General features: G+C 41.7%; 7 non-coding genes across 7 annotated transcripts; all 7 read left to right on the top strand.

Annotated features, from left to right (window-relative positions):
• The first annotated feature begins 10,621 nt into the window (after positions 1 to 10,621).
• trnas-aga (transfer RNA serine (anticodon AGA)) lies at positions 10,622 to 10,703 on the top strand. Its single transcript has one exon. It is a non-coding gene; the product is annotated as a tRNA-Ser (tRNA).
• A 257-nt stretch (positions 10,704 to 10,960) lies between these two features.
• trnas-uga (transfer RNA serine (anticodon UGA)) lies at positions 10,961 to 11,042 on the top strand. The gene has a single exon. It is a non-coding gene; the product is annotated as a tRNA-Ser (tRNA).
• A 256-nt stretch (positions 11,043 to 11,298) lies between these two features.
• trnas-aga (transfer RNA serine (anticodon AGA)) lies at positions 11,299 to 11,380 on the top strand. Its single transcript has one exon. It is a non-coding gene; the product is annotated as a tRNA-Ser (tRNA).
• A 257-nt stretch (positions 11,381 to 11,637) lies between these two features.
• Positions 11,638 to 11,719, top strand: trnas-aga (transfer RNA serine (anticodon AGA)). The gene has a single exon. It is a non-coding gene; the product is annotated as a tRNA-Ser (tRNA).
• Positions 11,720 to 11,977: 258 nt separating this feature from the next.
• Positions 11,978 to 12,059, top strand: trnas-uga (transfer RNA serine (anticodon UGA)). Its single transcript has one exon. It is a non-coding gene; the product is annotated as a tRNA-Ser (tRNA).
• A 256-nt stretch (positions 12,060 to 12,315) lies between these two features.
• On the top strand, positions 12,316 to 12,397 carry trnas-aga (transfer RNA serine (anticodon AGA)). Its single transcript has one exon. It is a non-coding gene; the product is annotated as a tRNA-Ser (tRNA).
• Positions 12,398 to 12,654: 257 nt separating this feature from the next.
• On the top strand, positions 12,655 to 12,736 carry trnas-aga (transfer RNA serine (anticodon AGA)). Its single transcript has one exon. It is a non-coding gene; the product is annotated as a tRNA-Ser (tRNA).
• Positions 12,737 to 15,971: the final 3,235 nt, after the last annotated feature.

Raw genomic sequence — 15,971 nt, 5'->3', positions numbered from 1 at the left:
GAAAAGCCTTCAAGTTCTGTTCATTGGTTAGATGGTGGCCCATATAGGCCTGCTTTGGAAGGTCTTTGGGGTCCCTTATGTTAAGTAATTACCTTGATAATTGGACACATTCCACGTGCCCCCTCCACCATAGCTAACCTTCTCTGCTATCTACTCTGAGGCTGGGTGGCTGCCTTCGACACATCAGCAACATGGATTTCTATCCATGTTACTAAAGGTCTCAGAAGTAGATGTGATGAGGCAGAGGAGCAGCACTGACATGGTCTCATTCTGAAGCCAAATATTGATAGTCGTCACGCTGGGCATGCAGGGGGTGTTTGATATCCCAGACACAGATTAAGTTTATTTGAAGAGCAATGTGTCATTTTTATTTTACCTATATAGACCAGGATTCAGTTTAATCTGTGCTTAACCTGAGCCAATTGCATGGTCTTTGTGGTTTGCAGTTGTGTTCACATGATATTCATGAATCACTTCAACACTTAAATTTATCCCCCAAAAATTCTGTTAAATTAGGATTGTTTCCGATACAATTGGATTGTTTGATTTTCACCAATGGCAACACATTACTTACATGCTCACTGAGGCTTGCAATGGAAGGGATGTTGGATTTATTTCCACCTATTAATAGGCGAGAAGGTGTATTTTGTTTTCTTCCACTTTCAGTACCTTTGCCTTCATCCTTCCCATTTGTCACCTCTTCCTCATATCTTTCCAATTTATTTTGTCATTCTCTCCTTTCCCATTTCTGTTGCTCTTCCCACTTTTCCTTTACTCCTTGTTTTTCCTCCGTCTCCTCTTCTGTTCTTCCACAGATCCCCTCCCCTCTCATATTCCTTCGGAACAAGCATTTCTGGGTTGGGCGACCCAGCAGCTGCTGAAGGAGCAGCTGCTCAATGTGTGTGCGTGCGTGTGTGTGTGTGTAGGTGTGTGTGGGTGTGTGTGGGTGTGCATGCCACAGCTTGTCCCCTCCAACAGGCTGCTTAAGCAGGGTTGGTCCCAGCAGGGTACCACAACCCTGCCAACACCCCACCAACAGACCAAGCACATGCGCCGATACACACAAATCACAAATGCACGTGCACAAATTACACTTACAGACACAATAACCATATGCACCGCTATACACAAGACAATTTCACACACACATTCATATTCAAATACACTCCTATTGAATGAGAAAACCAGTGAATCACTGTTATGAGCCTCAGTGAAAGGTATGGAAATATACGCTCACAACTTCTATGAGTCATCCATCCCCTTATGGAGTTTTTGACATACAGAATGCAATTTAGAAATATTCTGCGTATGATATAAAGGGATGAAGAATGAGGCAGGTGTTTGTTTTTTAAAAAAAAGAAGAAGAAGAAGGGGCAAAAACAGATCAGTTTATAACTACACACTCTGGAGTCCTTTCACACTGTAGTCTCCAAGTTATAGTGCCCAGGGCAATGTTAAGCTGAACTCTCTCTGCATCTGAAGGTGAAGGGGGATGATCAAATTTCATAGTCAATGGATAGCCCTCAGAGGCTTTCATCCTGTACAGAGGCAATTTCCATTTGCCCCCCCCCCTTGCACAACTGCACAAACCCCACTCCCCCTCCCCGCCCCTCCCACACACACTGACACCATCATCATATTATGGGCATTTTTAAAGGCGTTCTCAAGTTGCTGTTGTCTTTGTTTGTCTGCACTAATGAGAGATGGGCCTGAGGCGGTGATTTTTCACAGTTAAACAAACAAAGCTACAGGCTAATGTTTGCTTTAAATGGCTGCGGAATGGGTCGCTCCGACTTCAGTGAAGGGAAAGAGAAGATTTGAGAGCCTATCTATCGCAGGATAGAAAGAAGATATTAATGACAGAGCGAGAGAGAGAGGCGCAGAGAAAGGGAGAAGGGTAGCAGGGAGAGAGATTGGTGGTATCATCCAGTTAGCGGCTGGTGCTAAGGGAATACTGTCCTGTTATTGGAGCCAGTCATGCAGAAGGGGAAGCGAGCACTTCTATTGCACCTTGGCGTCTGTCTGTGTCTGTGCACCATCTTATTGCCTTGTCGCTACTTACTTCCTCTGATCACGCGTCCTCACACTCCCTACACCCTAAAACTTGTTTTCTTTTTAACTCTATCCTCACTATTTTCATTTATCCCTCACATGTGGGTTCTCCGTTCCAATTTCCGACCCTTTGTGAGGAACATCCATCTCCCTCTCATCCACTTCATTTATTTTTCTTCTCTGAAATCTCATCCTCGCATACATTCCAGTTAATTTTCCAAACTTTCTATCTTTCTCCTTCCTTCCTGTCAGGTTCCAGCTCTCACAAGGAAACGCGGGTATTATACTTGTGGTGTTGCGGCCTTGGCCTGGGGGGTCAGCTCTTAAGCCCAGAGGGGCGCATCTCCTCCTCCTCCTCTTCGCCTCTGCAAACTGGGGGTACTGGGCAGTGTCCTGGATTGGAAGGATGAATAGCTGGAGGGTTGGAGGCCACTGGGGGCCAGCAGAGGCCACAGAGGTCACAGCCATTCAAAACCTTGGCTCCCTTCTCAAAGGTATGGGGTGAAAGAGGATCATGCTTCTGGAGCTGAAAAAGAGCTCTTGTTTCCCCATGGCTCACAAAAGGACACAGGCATGCAGTCATCCAAGTAGACCCCCCCCCCCCCCAAAAAAAAAAATACCTCATCCCTCTCTCTTGCCATATGATTGCATTTTCTGTGTTTCTGTGAACGGCAACTGGAATTATTACGTTTGTGCTGCAGCGCCGTGGTAATATATGGTGTTTATTTTTAATAAACCATGCCGTGTCTGTACACATTTCCGAAGCCAATGCCGGTGATGTATAAAGCTTGGTTGTAGAATGTTCATCTTTCACATTTATGATGCCCATATAGGTAGGGGAAGAAGTCAATAACTTCCAGGGTCTAGTGCAGAGCTGCTAAGCGATTCTCTGGTCTTGCTGTATCGAAAAAGCTACTTTTTTTTGATTAGTAAACAGTAGAGCATGCCCTTCAGGGCTGGGAGGGACGTAAAGGTTAATCTTCACTTTATTGCTACCAGCAGTCAGACTGATAGTATCTTTTAAAATTCCTCGTCAGGCGCTATTGATCCGTTGATATCAAAAGCCCCCAGACAAGACATTTTAGTTTCCGATGCTGCCTTGACCATTACGTGGCAATCTATGTTCAATATTCAAGAAGACCTTCACCCTAATCCTATGGCAGATGGCTAAAAACTCCACATGGCTAATGGACTAGCTTCGTATCGGTTTTGAATGTTGGTTATAGTTCAGCTGTATATATATTTTATTGTTTTAGAAAACAAAAGCAGTGGCGGCAGCCATCGGAATGATGAGGCACCCGCCCCCATCTCCCTCTCCCTCTGCATTATCGGGCCTATTAATCAGAATTTTATTTGAGACAATCGGGTCAGCGATGAGACTGGCGAACACTCTGCTTTTCCTTCCCTCTTGCTTTCCATTCTGCGTCTTCCTTAGATGCCGGCCTGAGATGGGAAATCTATATGGTGCGAGAGGCCAATTTAGGTAGCTCCAGCACTGTTGGTTTGAAGCACGAGCAGCCCGGGTAAACACACCTCCACGCTCTAAATGATTTCAGCATGAGGAGAAGTGAGAGGATGGTATTTTTCATCAACTGTTTTCCTGAGTTCGGCGTGATGCAGCAGAGAGGTGCTCAAGCAGCTTTTCCTCTGTTGCTTGCTGCTCGGGGCTCGTGCTGTTTACTTACACCGTTCCGTTAACAATGTTCTTGTTCTGGTGTGTCGGCGAGTGTCAATGCCTTCATGTGCAACCCTGTGAACCAACCATTCGCTGTTATTTTTAGTTAGCTCAAAAACTATTTTCAGTGTTTCTTTTTGTTTTCTCTGCACAATTTGTGAAGAAATACCCCTTTTAGGCCTTTTATAGTTCAGGCTACAGCAAATCTGAGCCTACAACATATTCCTACTTAAGATATGGTGTAGCGGGCTTAGTAGGCTGCAATTAATTCAGTGCCTCCAGGGCCTCTCTGGCTTTGTATGAGGGGTCAGACTGGGTCAGACCAGATTTTTTTTTTCTGAGTGTAAGCAGCACCGGGTTTGTGTTGGATCAGATGAGACATGGCTAATTCTCTCCAGCAGCTGGTCCTTTTCACTTTACCCTCTAATGCAAACTCTGTTTTGCTCTGACTGCCTGCAAAGAGAACTCTTCACACTTCAACCCAGCCAAATTTAACAATCCTATTAATTAAAAGCAGAACTGATTCTTTCTTTCTTTCTTTTTCTCTCTCCAGGGTGCATTCATTCAGTTGGGTGCACTTCGACTGAAGAAAGCAAACACTCCAGATTGGATTTAGTCAAATCTAAATTGAGTTGTATCTTCAAGCAAAGCAACTTCCTCGGTTCTTAAAACTTGGTTGCTTGCTTGGTGGGTCAGCCAGTCCTCTGCGCTTTCTGCGGCCACCACTTCTGCATCTGGGAGTTGTTTGCCGAATGCTGTGTCATCAGAGCTTTGCTGTCTTGCCCCAGAGCAAGTTAAGTCTAAACACAGCACTTTGTGGCTGAAAGGCCATCTGTCATGGGGAGGGAATCCGGCTTCTCCTCCAAAAAGCATAAACAGGGGCAGGCTGTTAAGCTGTTGTGCAGCTCACTGTCATGGAAATGCCCCATCTGAGGAAGGCTCTGGTCCTAATCCTCTGCCCTCCCTTCTTTGCAGCTGCTTTTTAGGGTTTCGTGGCTGCTTGTGTATGAGAGAGAGAGAGATAGAGAGAGATAGAGAAGTATTATGAATAACATTTATAAGAAGATTCACCCACTGGTCAGCGTGTTAGCTGCTGGTACACGTTCATGCGCATGCATGCTAAGCTTATCATCAGACACATGGCCTAATGGGTTTACCCAAAGATACAGTCGATAGTCTGATATTTTCAGACAGGATCACCTCTTGGATTATTACACATACAGTTACAACTGTATCAACCATGGCTACATTTCTGTAGCCCCTACAAAGCTCTTAATACCTGTCTGTGGTAATCAGACCCATTCAGTACTCTGTATAGGCATATTAACATTACAGATAAAACCAAGTCATTGTCTCACATATACAGGGTGTCACGTTTGTCAAGTCTAGGCAACTGCTTTACAGTCTCTGTAGAACAAACATTAGGAACAATGTTAGCCTTCTATCCTTATTGTCTGCTCCCCGAATAGCCATTTGTATGTGTCCTCCTACTAGTTGTGGGGCTGCAGTTCGATCTCCAGATAATAATTTAGTTAATTGTCTGATTCAAGGGAAGCAAGGATACATCGAATGGAAATGCTGCTTTTCCATAGCTTTCTTGAATCGTCTTAACACATTCAGGTCAAAATATTATCAAGCTTTGCAATCAAGTATGATGTGCGATGTTGTTGCCATGCTGCCCTCTACGGTTTCCAGAGAATGATTTTGAAGATGAAGATGTGACCTTGTTCACTGCCTTCTCACCTAAAATGTCCATCAGAAATGTGTTTTAATTTAACAGCAATAGGCCTACAACATCAAAGCCTAGCACCGCCCATCTGGCAGTATAACACACACCAGCCACAGCTTTGCTTGGTCAAGCTCAGTGAAGGGAATTCTGGATTTTACTTTTGAACAAAAAGGAATACCAGAACCGTTTACTCTGTTTTCTCTGGTCGTGTGCCATCAATTTCAGAAGTATGTGCTTCTTTCCACAGCCTACAGTGGTCACTTTTATGACAAGTTCTTCTTTCCTATGGTGAATTAATTCTGTAAAAAAAGAAAATTACAATAATTACAGTTACAAAACGCACAGCAATCGGTCATGGATACTGCAAATACTGCAAAGAAATAACCAGATTTGTCTGGGTTTAACATTTATAAACATAAAACACATGTATTTTTTTAGACATTCTAATGTGGAACTATTTAGTATTATGCTTTTAACAAAATATGCTGTTTGAGAATCTATTATTTATATTGAAATTTTACTTCACCCAATCTGTCGGACAATCTATAGACACCACAGAGCAGATCTGGAGTGCTTATGATAAGTCGCCTTCTTCTCTCATTTCAGTTCAGAGGACAAGTACTGTCTGAGGCCCAATACACCAAGGAGGAAGCGGAACCGAGAGAAGAAAATGGGAGCAGGACATCTTGACATTTCATATGTGATTGCAGAGATTTACGTGAGGTAATTATTGGGGCTGTGTCTGCCAACCCAGAGAAGATCAATTCTTTCAATCAATTCCACTAGGCCAGATTACCAGGACTGAGGGCTGACTTGGATGAGGGGCCCATAATGCTCTTAATAGGTCACTAAAACCTGTGGTCATAGCCAATGGAGGATTCCTCTGAGATCAGCCATCTTCTTCCATTTCTCTCCCTGCTTCTAAGTTCCAAAATGAATGATTTTCTAAGACACATTCCCCATTATTGAAAATTGTACTGGCTAGTATCTTTAATAACTTTATTGACATATTTGCAAACATCAATATTTTCAATCCGTTTCAGATCACTGACAACATCGATCCCACGTTTGATTGTTTTGGTGCATAAAATATTATAGAATTCTGTATGTTATGAAGCAGACATGTCATGCCTGTCTCAGTGTATCCGTATTACAAGTAATCTGTTCAGCCTTTTTTGCTGAATGACATAATTGCCCTGAATAGTCCTCTGAGGGAGATATCTGTTTTCCATTAGTCATGAATCGCTTGGGTTTAAAAGTCAAAGTTTAGGGGTTACACAGGAAAACACATCTTAATGCACTGAATATCTGAAAACGGCACGCAAACATTTAAGAAAATGACCTTGGTTGGTGAGAGCTTTGCACATTGACACTAAGTGGGATGAATTTATTTGTATGTGTAGGGGGGTATTTTTCAAGAGAGCCCTGTCTTTGTGGTTTGCATCAGATAACGGCATGGAGTAGTGACAGAAGAGATGGCGGAGCTCGCCTAAAACCAGCCTTTGTTTATTTAGACATCGCAGCAGGCTGGAAAGTCAACAGTGGGAAGGACAGCAAACGTACACCAGCACCAGAGAAACCTGAAACCAGGGACCTAAGGTAGTGTCAAGCTTCTCAGGGGCGGCTTACAAGACATCAGTTCATCAGTTCATTGTTGCTACTTTTTAGCCATTTTCTTACACTATATTAGCGTTTTAGGGTGCCTGAACACACAAACTTATGAAAAAGATACCGTAACGTCGCTTTGTGATGAGCAAAACACAACTCCTCCAAAAAAAAAAAAAAAACGCCAGGCTTTGCACATTACAACTAGCAGAAATTGATGTGGGAGACATTAAGGAAGTGCCAAGTTGTGTTTCTACTGTTCTTTAACAGTCCTCCAAAGGTTACACTAGTCAGCCTCCAGATAAATGGAACACATAACTGAAGCTGAAATTGTAAACCTCTCACAGAAATGATCTGTTAAACACAAACCCTGACCGTTTTGTCCTGTCCACTGCTTCTGGCACTCACTGGGGTAGAAGGTCACGGCCCTGTCAAGACTGGAGGCTACAATTTACCTTAAGCCTTGTCTGAGCAACAGAAGATAGAAAGGCTGCATTTCCTTTATCACCTGGCTGGCGCTCACACAAGGGGCCAGCTAGGTGATAGGCCATTACAGATTAACATTAAAAAAAAAAACCCATCAGTGTTGTTTTAACTAAGGGAGCACATTGTTCCACACCTAAAGGTGTTTTTTCTGATCGATGCTATATGTGTTATATAACTGCGAGGGGCAAAGCGCCAATACTACTAAAAGGTTTTTTTTTTTCTTAGTCTGAACTCATTAACTGCCCAAGCATTGAATCAAGAAAACCATGAAAGATAATTATGAGTGCGAGTGTTCTGTAAAACGCTAAATGAGCATTTCATTCAGCATCATGTAGTCCTTACCGTACCACCATGCAATTAAATCAGCCAGGATTTAGTGCCTGGCTCGACTGCTGTGGAGAGCACTTCCTCTAGCAGCGGTTGTTCCTTCAAGCATGTTAATCACAGATCCTGATGACTCTACCATACATTCGGTGTGTGTGTCTGGATAGTGCTCTGTATGGTTTTAAATAACCTTTGAGGCTTTCTGGTGATTTTTTGGAAAGTTCCAGCAATCATGGCGCTGGCTCCTTCAGCTGCTGAGTTGGAGCTACCTTTAGAAAAGCCCCTTTGCCACATGAAGGTAAGGTGAACTATTTTTTGAACATGTTTTATTTCTCATGGTTGATAATATGTAAGCGATGGCAGCCAGGATGCCGACAGTTTTCTGTGTATTTGATTCCTTTTTATTTTTACCCCCCGTCTGCCACTTCACAGTCACCCGCACATACCTCGGAGACATCAGCAGAAAGGTTGGCATTAGCATTAAAAAGGCTTCATGCAGACAATGCTATGCATTATGTATTAACAGCATCTGTATGAAATGCAGCCACTCTCATTCTTGCTAGCCTGTAATCTACAGGCAGTATTTCAGGCAAAGCGTGGAGAGCAATCTGCAGAAGACACAGAGGCTCCAGTACCCCATATAGCATATGCCACATACATGAGAATACTCATCACGTCCTCCATCCCATGAAACATCAAATGCATAGAAGTGTCAGATCTGTCAAGAGCGGCTAAGACAACTGTCTGGTGAGACACGCCGCCAAGTGGCCCGTGTTAATGAGGAGGAGCTTGTTTTTTCTTCTTGCCTGGAGGCAAACACAGGCAAGCAGTGAGCAGAGCATTTGATCCCGAGTGCTTGTTGTGTAGTTGTCACTTCACAAAACCAGCTACACATTTTTCTGCACCGTGCGCTATACCGATGTATGTAAATCCTGCATCCTGTTAGGAGATCGAAAGCGAATGTAAAAGACAAAGATTCTGAAAGAAGTCTTTGCAGGAGAAACAGCGGATATTATTGGACAATCTCCAAAGGCAAACAGGATATATCCTCTTCTCGTGATTTCACTAAATAAAGACCCTACACTGCCCCTTTATTTTGTAACCATCTGACATATCTCCAGACACAAACTTGTGAGCACACTTTTTAAATGAATGTGACATATATAATTCTATTAGGCTATGTCTTGCTTTTGGACAGCCTAAACATTGGCACAAACATGCTATCTGAAGGGATTCTATATTCACATGACAAACTATTTGTTTATGTACTCTAACTGCAGGCTCACTTGTACAGTATCCAATTCTCACTTTGTTAAAGTATATCATATACATACTTGCGACTAACAAATAAAATATCTAACATGCTAAAGCCGTATGAGCCGCAGCAGTTTGAACTCAGACACAGACAGAGATGGGCTGGGCTAAAGTGAAACACACAACCCCAAATTGCCATCTAGTTTTGTGCTATCTCATCCTGTGATCCTCACACATCTTTCAACTGTTGCTCCACTTTGTTCATTCTCTCTATGTGCCTTTTCAGTTTGAGGCTCTTTATTCTTAGAAGCAATGATGAATGGTTTGGAGCAATCAGATTTTCAGTTAAATGTGTGTTTGCGTGGCAGTTAAAGAGGCCTACTGAGGGATGTGCTTCGCACCCTTCTGACCTCCAGTCAGTGGACCTTTTTAAATAAAGATCGCACAATGGCATCATAACAAAGACCCTCCTTTATATCACCTTTGCTTATTTAATCTGAACATATATAACAATGGTGCAACACAGTCCAAGTGTGTGTTTTTCTTTTATTTTTAGATTGCATGCTATTCCAAGTTGTACTCCACAAGTATGATGTATACCACAGTCATGGTATACATCATAGTCACTGGGTGTCATGTCTTTTGAGAAGTGTTACTTTATTGTAAAACTCAGTAGATGCTCACCTATATGACTTGTATTTAAAATTAAAGCATTATCTTATCTCTCATACAAGAAAGTAACAGTGTTTAAGATTAAATTTGTAACTTTAAAAAAAAGTTGGTAAAGCGAAGGATTCAAAATACACTGTTTTCTCCCAAGCGCAGTTCAAGTCTTTTTTTTTTTTTTACAGATTTTGTGAGGAAAATGTCACAATGGGACCACACAAAAGACATGAACATATAAGAAGAAATCAAGAAAAAAAAGGTCCTATAAAAACAATATATTGACATGCATGAAGATTAATAAACGTTGTTGTAGCTGAATGGTTAAGGGGATCTAATATAATTTATTTCAGGTTTCCTTGCACAGGTTCGAGTTGATAGCCATGAGAAACTTGAACTATTATCTCAACTCTTGAACAAGAAAGTCGCAATGTTTAAGATTAAATGTGTAACTTTAAAAAAAAGGTGGTTGAGGCGAACAATTAAAATTGCACTGTTGTCTGGAAGTCCTGTTCAAGAAGGAAAAGGAGGTATTATAAAAACAAAATGTTTGCATGCTTTTGATCTTGTATCAACAACGTGATCAGTTTTGAGATAAATTATGACATTGAAACTTGCACTTTCACAAATATTTTTTTAAGTCCTTAAGTCCTTGAAGGAAAGTCTTCAAATTACACAGTGTTCTGCCAGCGAATGATCAAGTCCTGTCCGATAATTATGCAAATGTTGTGAGGAAAAGGTCACAATAGAACCACACAAAATCATAAATCGACAAGAAGAAAAAAGGAGGTATTATAAAAACAATCTTTATGCATTCGCAAGTTTCCGTGAGTGTTGTTGTGGCCGAGTGGTTAAGGCGATGGACTAGAAATCCATTGGGGTTTCCCCGCACAGGTTCGGGTCCTGTCAACACCGTGATAATTCTTGAGCGTAATTACCATTTTGAAATTTGCACTTTAACTATCTGACAAATTAGATTTTTTTTAAGTCCTTAAAGGAAAGTCTTCAAATTACAAAGTGTTATGCCAGCGAATGATCAAGTCCTGTCCAATAATTATGCAAATGTTGCGAGGAAAAGGTCACAATAGAACCACACAAAATCATAAATCGACAAGAAGGAAAAAGGAGGTATTATAAAAACAATCTTTATGCATTCACAAGCTCACATAAGTGTTGTTGTGGCCGAGTGGTTAAGGCGGTGGACTTGAAATCCATTGGGGTTTCCCCACGCAGGTTCGAGTCCTGTCAACAACGGAGGTTGATTTTGAAATACCGTAACCTGGAAATTTCATACATGCACTTCCAATCTGACAATATGGTTTTTTAAGTCCTTGAAGGAAAGTATTCAAATGACAGTGTTATGCCAGCAAATGATCAAGTCCTGTCCAATAATTATGCAAATGTTGTGAGGAAAAGGTCACAATAGGACCACACAAAATCATAAATCAACAAGAAGGAAAAAGGAGTAATTATAAAAACAATCTTTATGCATTCATATGTTTTTGTAAGTGTTGTTGTGGCCGAGTGGTTAAGGCGATGGACTAGAAATCCATTGGGGTTTCCCCGCACAGGTTCGAGTCCTGTCAACAACGTGATAATTCTTGAGCGTAATTACCATTTTGAAATTTGCACTTTAACTATCTGACAAATTAGATTTTTTTTAAGTCCTTAAAGGAAAGTCTTCAAATTACAAAGTGTTATGCCAGCGAATGATCAAGTCCTGTCCAATAATTATGCAAATGTTGCGAGGAAAAGGTCACAATAGAACCACACAAAATCATAAATCGACAAGAAGAAAAAAGGAGGTATTATAAAAACAATCTTTATGCATTCGCAAGTTTCCATAAGTGTTGTTGTGGCCGAGTGGTTAAGGCGATGGACTAGAATTCCATTGGGGTTTCCCCGCACAGGTTTGAGTCCTGTCAACAACGGTGGTCGACTTTGAGATACCGTAACCTAGAAATTTCATACTTGCGCTTTCAATCTGGCAATATTGTTTTTCAAGTCCTTGAAGGAAAGTATTCAAAATGCGCAGTGTTCTGCTAGCAAAGGATTGAGTCATGTCCAAGATTTATACACATTTTGTGAGGAAAAGTTCACAATAGAACCACACAAAATCATAAATCGACAAGAAGGAAAAAGGAGGTATTATAAAAACAATCGTTATGCATTCACAAGCTCACATAAGTGTTGTTGTGGCCGAGTGGTTAAGGCGATGGACTTGAAATCCATTGGGGTTTCCCCGCGCAGGTTCGAGTCCTGTCAACAACGGAGGTTGATCTTGAAATACTGTAACCTGGAAATTTCATACTTGCACTTCCAATCTGACAATATGGTTTTTTAAGTCCTTGAAGGAAAGTATTCAAATGACAGTGTTATGCCAGCAAATGATCAAGTCCTGTCCAATAATTATGCAAATGTTGTGAGGAAAAGGTCACAATAGGACCACACAAAATCATAAATCAACAAGAAGGAAAAAGGAGTAATTATAAAAACAATCTTTATGCATTCATATGTATTTTTAAGTGTTGTTGTGGCCGAGTGGTTAAGGCGATGGACTAGAAATCCATTGGGGTTTCCCCGCACAGGTTCGAGTCCTGTCAACAATGTGATAATTCTTGAGCGTAATTACCATTTTGAAATTTGCACTTTAACTATCTGACAAATTAGATTTTTTTTAAGTCCTTAAAGGAAAGTCTTCAAATTACAAAGTGTTATGCCAGCGAATGATCAAGTCCTGTCCAATAATTATGCAAATGTTGCGAGGAAAAGGTCACAATAGAACCACACAAAATCATAAATCGACAAGAAGGAAAAAGGAGGTATTATAAAAACAATCTTTATGCATTCACAAGCTCACATAAGTGTTGTTGTGGCCGAGTGGTTAAGGCGATGGACTAGAATTCCATTGGGGTTTCCCCGCACAGGTTCGAGTCCTGTCGACAACGGAGGTTGATTTTGAAATACCTTAACCTGGAAATTTCATACTTGCACTTCCAATCTGACAATATGGTTTTTTAAGTCCTTGAAGGAAAGTATTCAAATGACACAGTGTTATGCCAGCAAATGATCAAGTCCTGTCCAATAATTATGCAAATGTTGTGAGGAAAAGGTCACAATAGGACCACACAAAATCATAAATCAACAAGAAGGAAAAAGGAGTAATTATAAAAACAATCTTTATGCATTCATATGTTTTCATAACTGTTGTTGTGGCCGAGTGGTAAAGGCAATGGACTTGAAATTCATTGGGGTTTCCCCGCACATGTTCTAGTTCAAAACTAGAATTACAAGTTGTGTGTTGATCATAACTGAAGTGGCAAAGTTTCAGAATGGCCAAACATGATTATCAGTTTTATGTGAATGCTCTGTCGGCTGAACAAGCATTTGAGAAACATGGTGTGAAGGTCTAATGTCTCTCCTAGGATTCCCTTCCCCATCCTCATTACCAGAGAGCTGCTTAATGACAACGTCAATATTGATCACATCTCTGAGGGAAGCGCTCGACAACGGTGTGGTTGAAGGGCCAAGCAGGGGCAGGACATCCAATGATTTTTTTTTAAACTTCCCTCATCCTTCATGTTTTCCATTTTGCATTTGGAAGAAAAGCTCAGACTCAGCAGTACTTCTTATTTTCCAGCTTCCATCTCCTTTTCATCTGTTTTAATTTGACTCAAATTTCTTCGCTTCCTCTCTACTCCCCCATGTTGTTGTTCACTGGCTTTTCCACCTTAATGACCGAGATGGCTCATTACGGGCACAAGTGTGCTCTGTTCTGTCATCCTAGTGCCTGTTTGTCCTTTGTCAGCAGATAATTGTACAGGAGTGTAAAGGAGGGTAAACATGAGTTAGGGAAACTAAGATAGAAGAGTTCAATATATAATCTGTTGGAGTAAAGTGTCTCATATTGATATAGATAGAGTTCCTCTTCACATGTATCTAAATCCACAATTAAGCTATTACTGGGACCAAAGATAATGCACCTGTGTTGAGTAACAATTACTGAATAACTGTCTTACTAACTGTGCCAAGTTCATTGCTAGAAATTAAAATCATTAATGATACATTAGCACTGATGCTACAGGCCTTGAACAGGAGAAAACTCATATTTTAATACCACTTATTTTGATAAAGCCTCTCTATCTATATATCTATCTCCACACACACACGTACACACACACACACACACACAGCTGAGGTTAAGAGACAATGACAAAGAGTGAAAGAACAAAGAAAAGAGGTGACTTTACTTCATTCCTTGGAAAACATGGTTTTACCGTAAGCTGTCTGGCACCTGGGATCTTCTCCTCCAAAGCCTCACTGCTGGGCCGTTAAGCTCTGCTGCCTCCCCAATCCCAGGTTGCATTCCTTTTGATCAAGCTTGAAGTTCAACCAAATGTGGCTTTCACCTTTTAGCCCCACTTTCGTTAAACTGGTTGGTGGTTGCCCCTGTTCCAATTCTGCAACAAGGAGAAATGAAGGAAGTTTTGTGGATTGGCACCTTATCTGGTCTGGGTCAGTGCAGTGATCCTCTAAAATTATCCCCGGACCTGGCAGGGTGTGTGTGTGTGTGTGTGTGTGTGTTTGGACTTCCCTGCTGCTCCACAGCCTCTGACACTTGGCAAAATGGTTGGGATTTTGTAGTCAAACATCAAATATATTTTTGTTTCTCTTCATGAAATGTATGTTTTCTCAGATAAAAATAAAGTCTTTATGGTTCTTGAACTCAATGATGTCCAAAATTGTCTTATCCACAGGGAAGACATTGAAGTGCTGAGATGACGTGTAAGATGAAGTGCTATGAGATAAACTGCACCGCTCTCCTCACAAGGCATTATTTTCTCAGCTAATTAATGATTCATGCAAGGCAATGTGGCAACTTTCTCAGATCGGTTGCAGACACTCTGAGTAAGCCCTTTAAAAGCGCCTCTTGCTGTGCATTTTCTGGCAAGCGGTCGTCAGCTCTGGCGCCAAGATTTGGTACTGGGTTAAAGATGATTGTTTCTTGAAAAATCCATCACATAATTGTACCCTTTCACATTGGAGAAGCTCCTTAGACTCATATTAAAGCTTAATTCTGCCAATGAGGAGCAGACAGTGTTTTAAAGAGAAGAGCACATGTCTGTGAGGCCTGTTCCTCCTTATCTAACAGTTTCAGTCTCTGCCAGAGATAGATCTCTGTTATGTCGGCATGTTTATTTTCCTTACCGATTAGCTCTGATTAAAAGCAGATCATGTTGTCCCTCCTGTTTGTGCATTTGTGTTTCTGCCTCTTTTCATGTGTAATTCCTCCGATCCTCCCTGTGCAGGTGTGTGGGTGTTTCTGTGTGTCTCCGTTATTTCATCTCTACTAGGCTGCACATGATAATTAAGCCATGGTGGGGCTGGAAGATGGAAGTTGGGTTACAGTTTAAAGCTTTGAGTAATTCTGAGCCCTGCATCATCCCCCTCCGTACAAAACCTTCCCCTGTCTCCTTTCAGTCTACCTTAACCCTCCTCTCCCAGCCCACATCCCCTCAACCTCAGCTACAATCCCACCTCAGGCCGTGGGAGATTCCTTTAGTCACACTCGGCTTAACAGGTAAACAAGCCTGAATGGGAAGTTGCTAGTTGAGTCCATGGGAGCAAATAAAACAGGGGTGGATGCAAATGGTTTATCACTGAGGCTGGTCACCCGCCTGCAACTCCGTGAACCCTCCCCCATGCCTCTTTCCTTCTGAGAAAGGTGGTGGTTTGCAAACTTGGCACTCTCTTTAACGAGTCAATTGCAAACCTCTGGAACTCAGGCGCTTGAAGAGCACAGAATCGGCAAAGTGGGTACTCTTTCTACGTTTCCCATTCACACTTGTCCTTAGACGATTTGTTTTCTTCCTCTCTTTCTGATTGCCTCGCTCTGTGTTCCTGCCACAGGAACAGCACTAGTTATTGTAAGAGGCAGCTGTGTCAACTCTGTTTTCAGTTGGACTGCTGAATGATCGCTGTGCACTACCTGTAAGGCCTTAAGATCAAGCAGACGCACATTCCCTGCTCCTGTCCTCCCTAAATGATCTGCTGCTAATCCTGATCAGAAGTTAAAACGCAGGTCAAGCATGAAAGCCTTGTGCTGAGTAATGAGAGAGGGACCCATGTGAACTCATGAGTGCGGATGTATGTCTGAGTGCACACAGAGTTCTTACTACTAAA

This window comes from Brachionichthys hirsutus, chromosome 18 (assembly GCF_040956055.1).
Source record: "Brachionichthys hirsutus isolate HB-005 chromosome 18, CSIRO-AGI_Bhir_v1, whole genome shotgun sequence".
NCBI lineage: Eukaryota > Metazoa > Chordata > Actinopteri > Lophiiformes > Brachionichthyidae > Brachionichthys > Brachionichthys hirsutus.
Note: the sequence above shows the minus strand (reverse complement) of the source record. Positions and strands in the feature narration are given on the sequence as shown.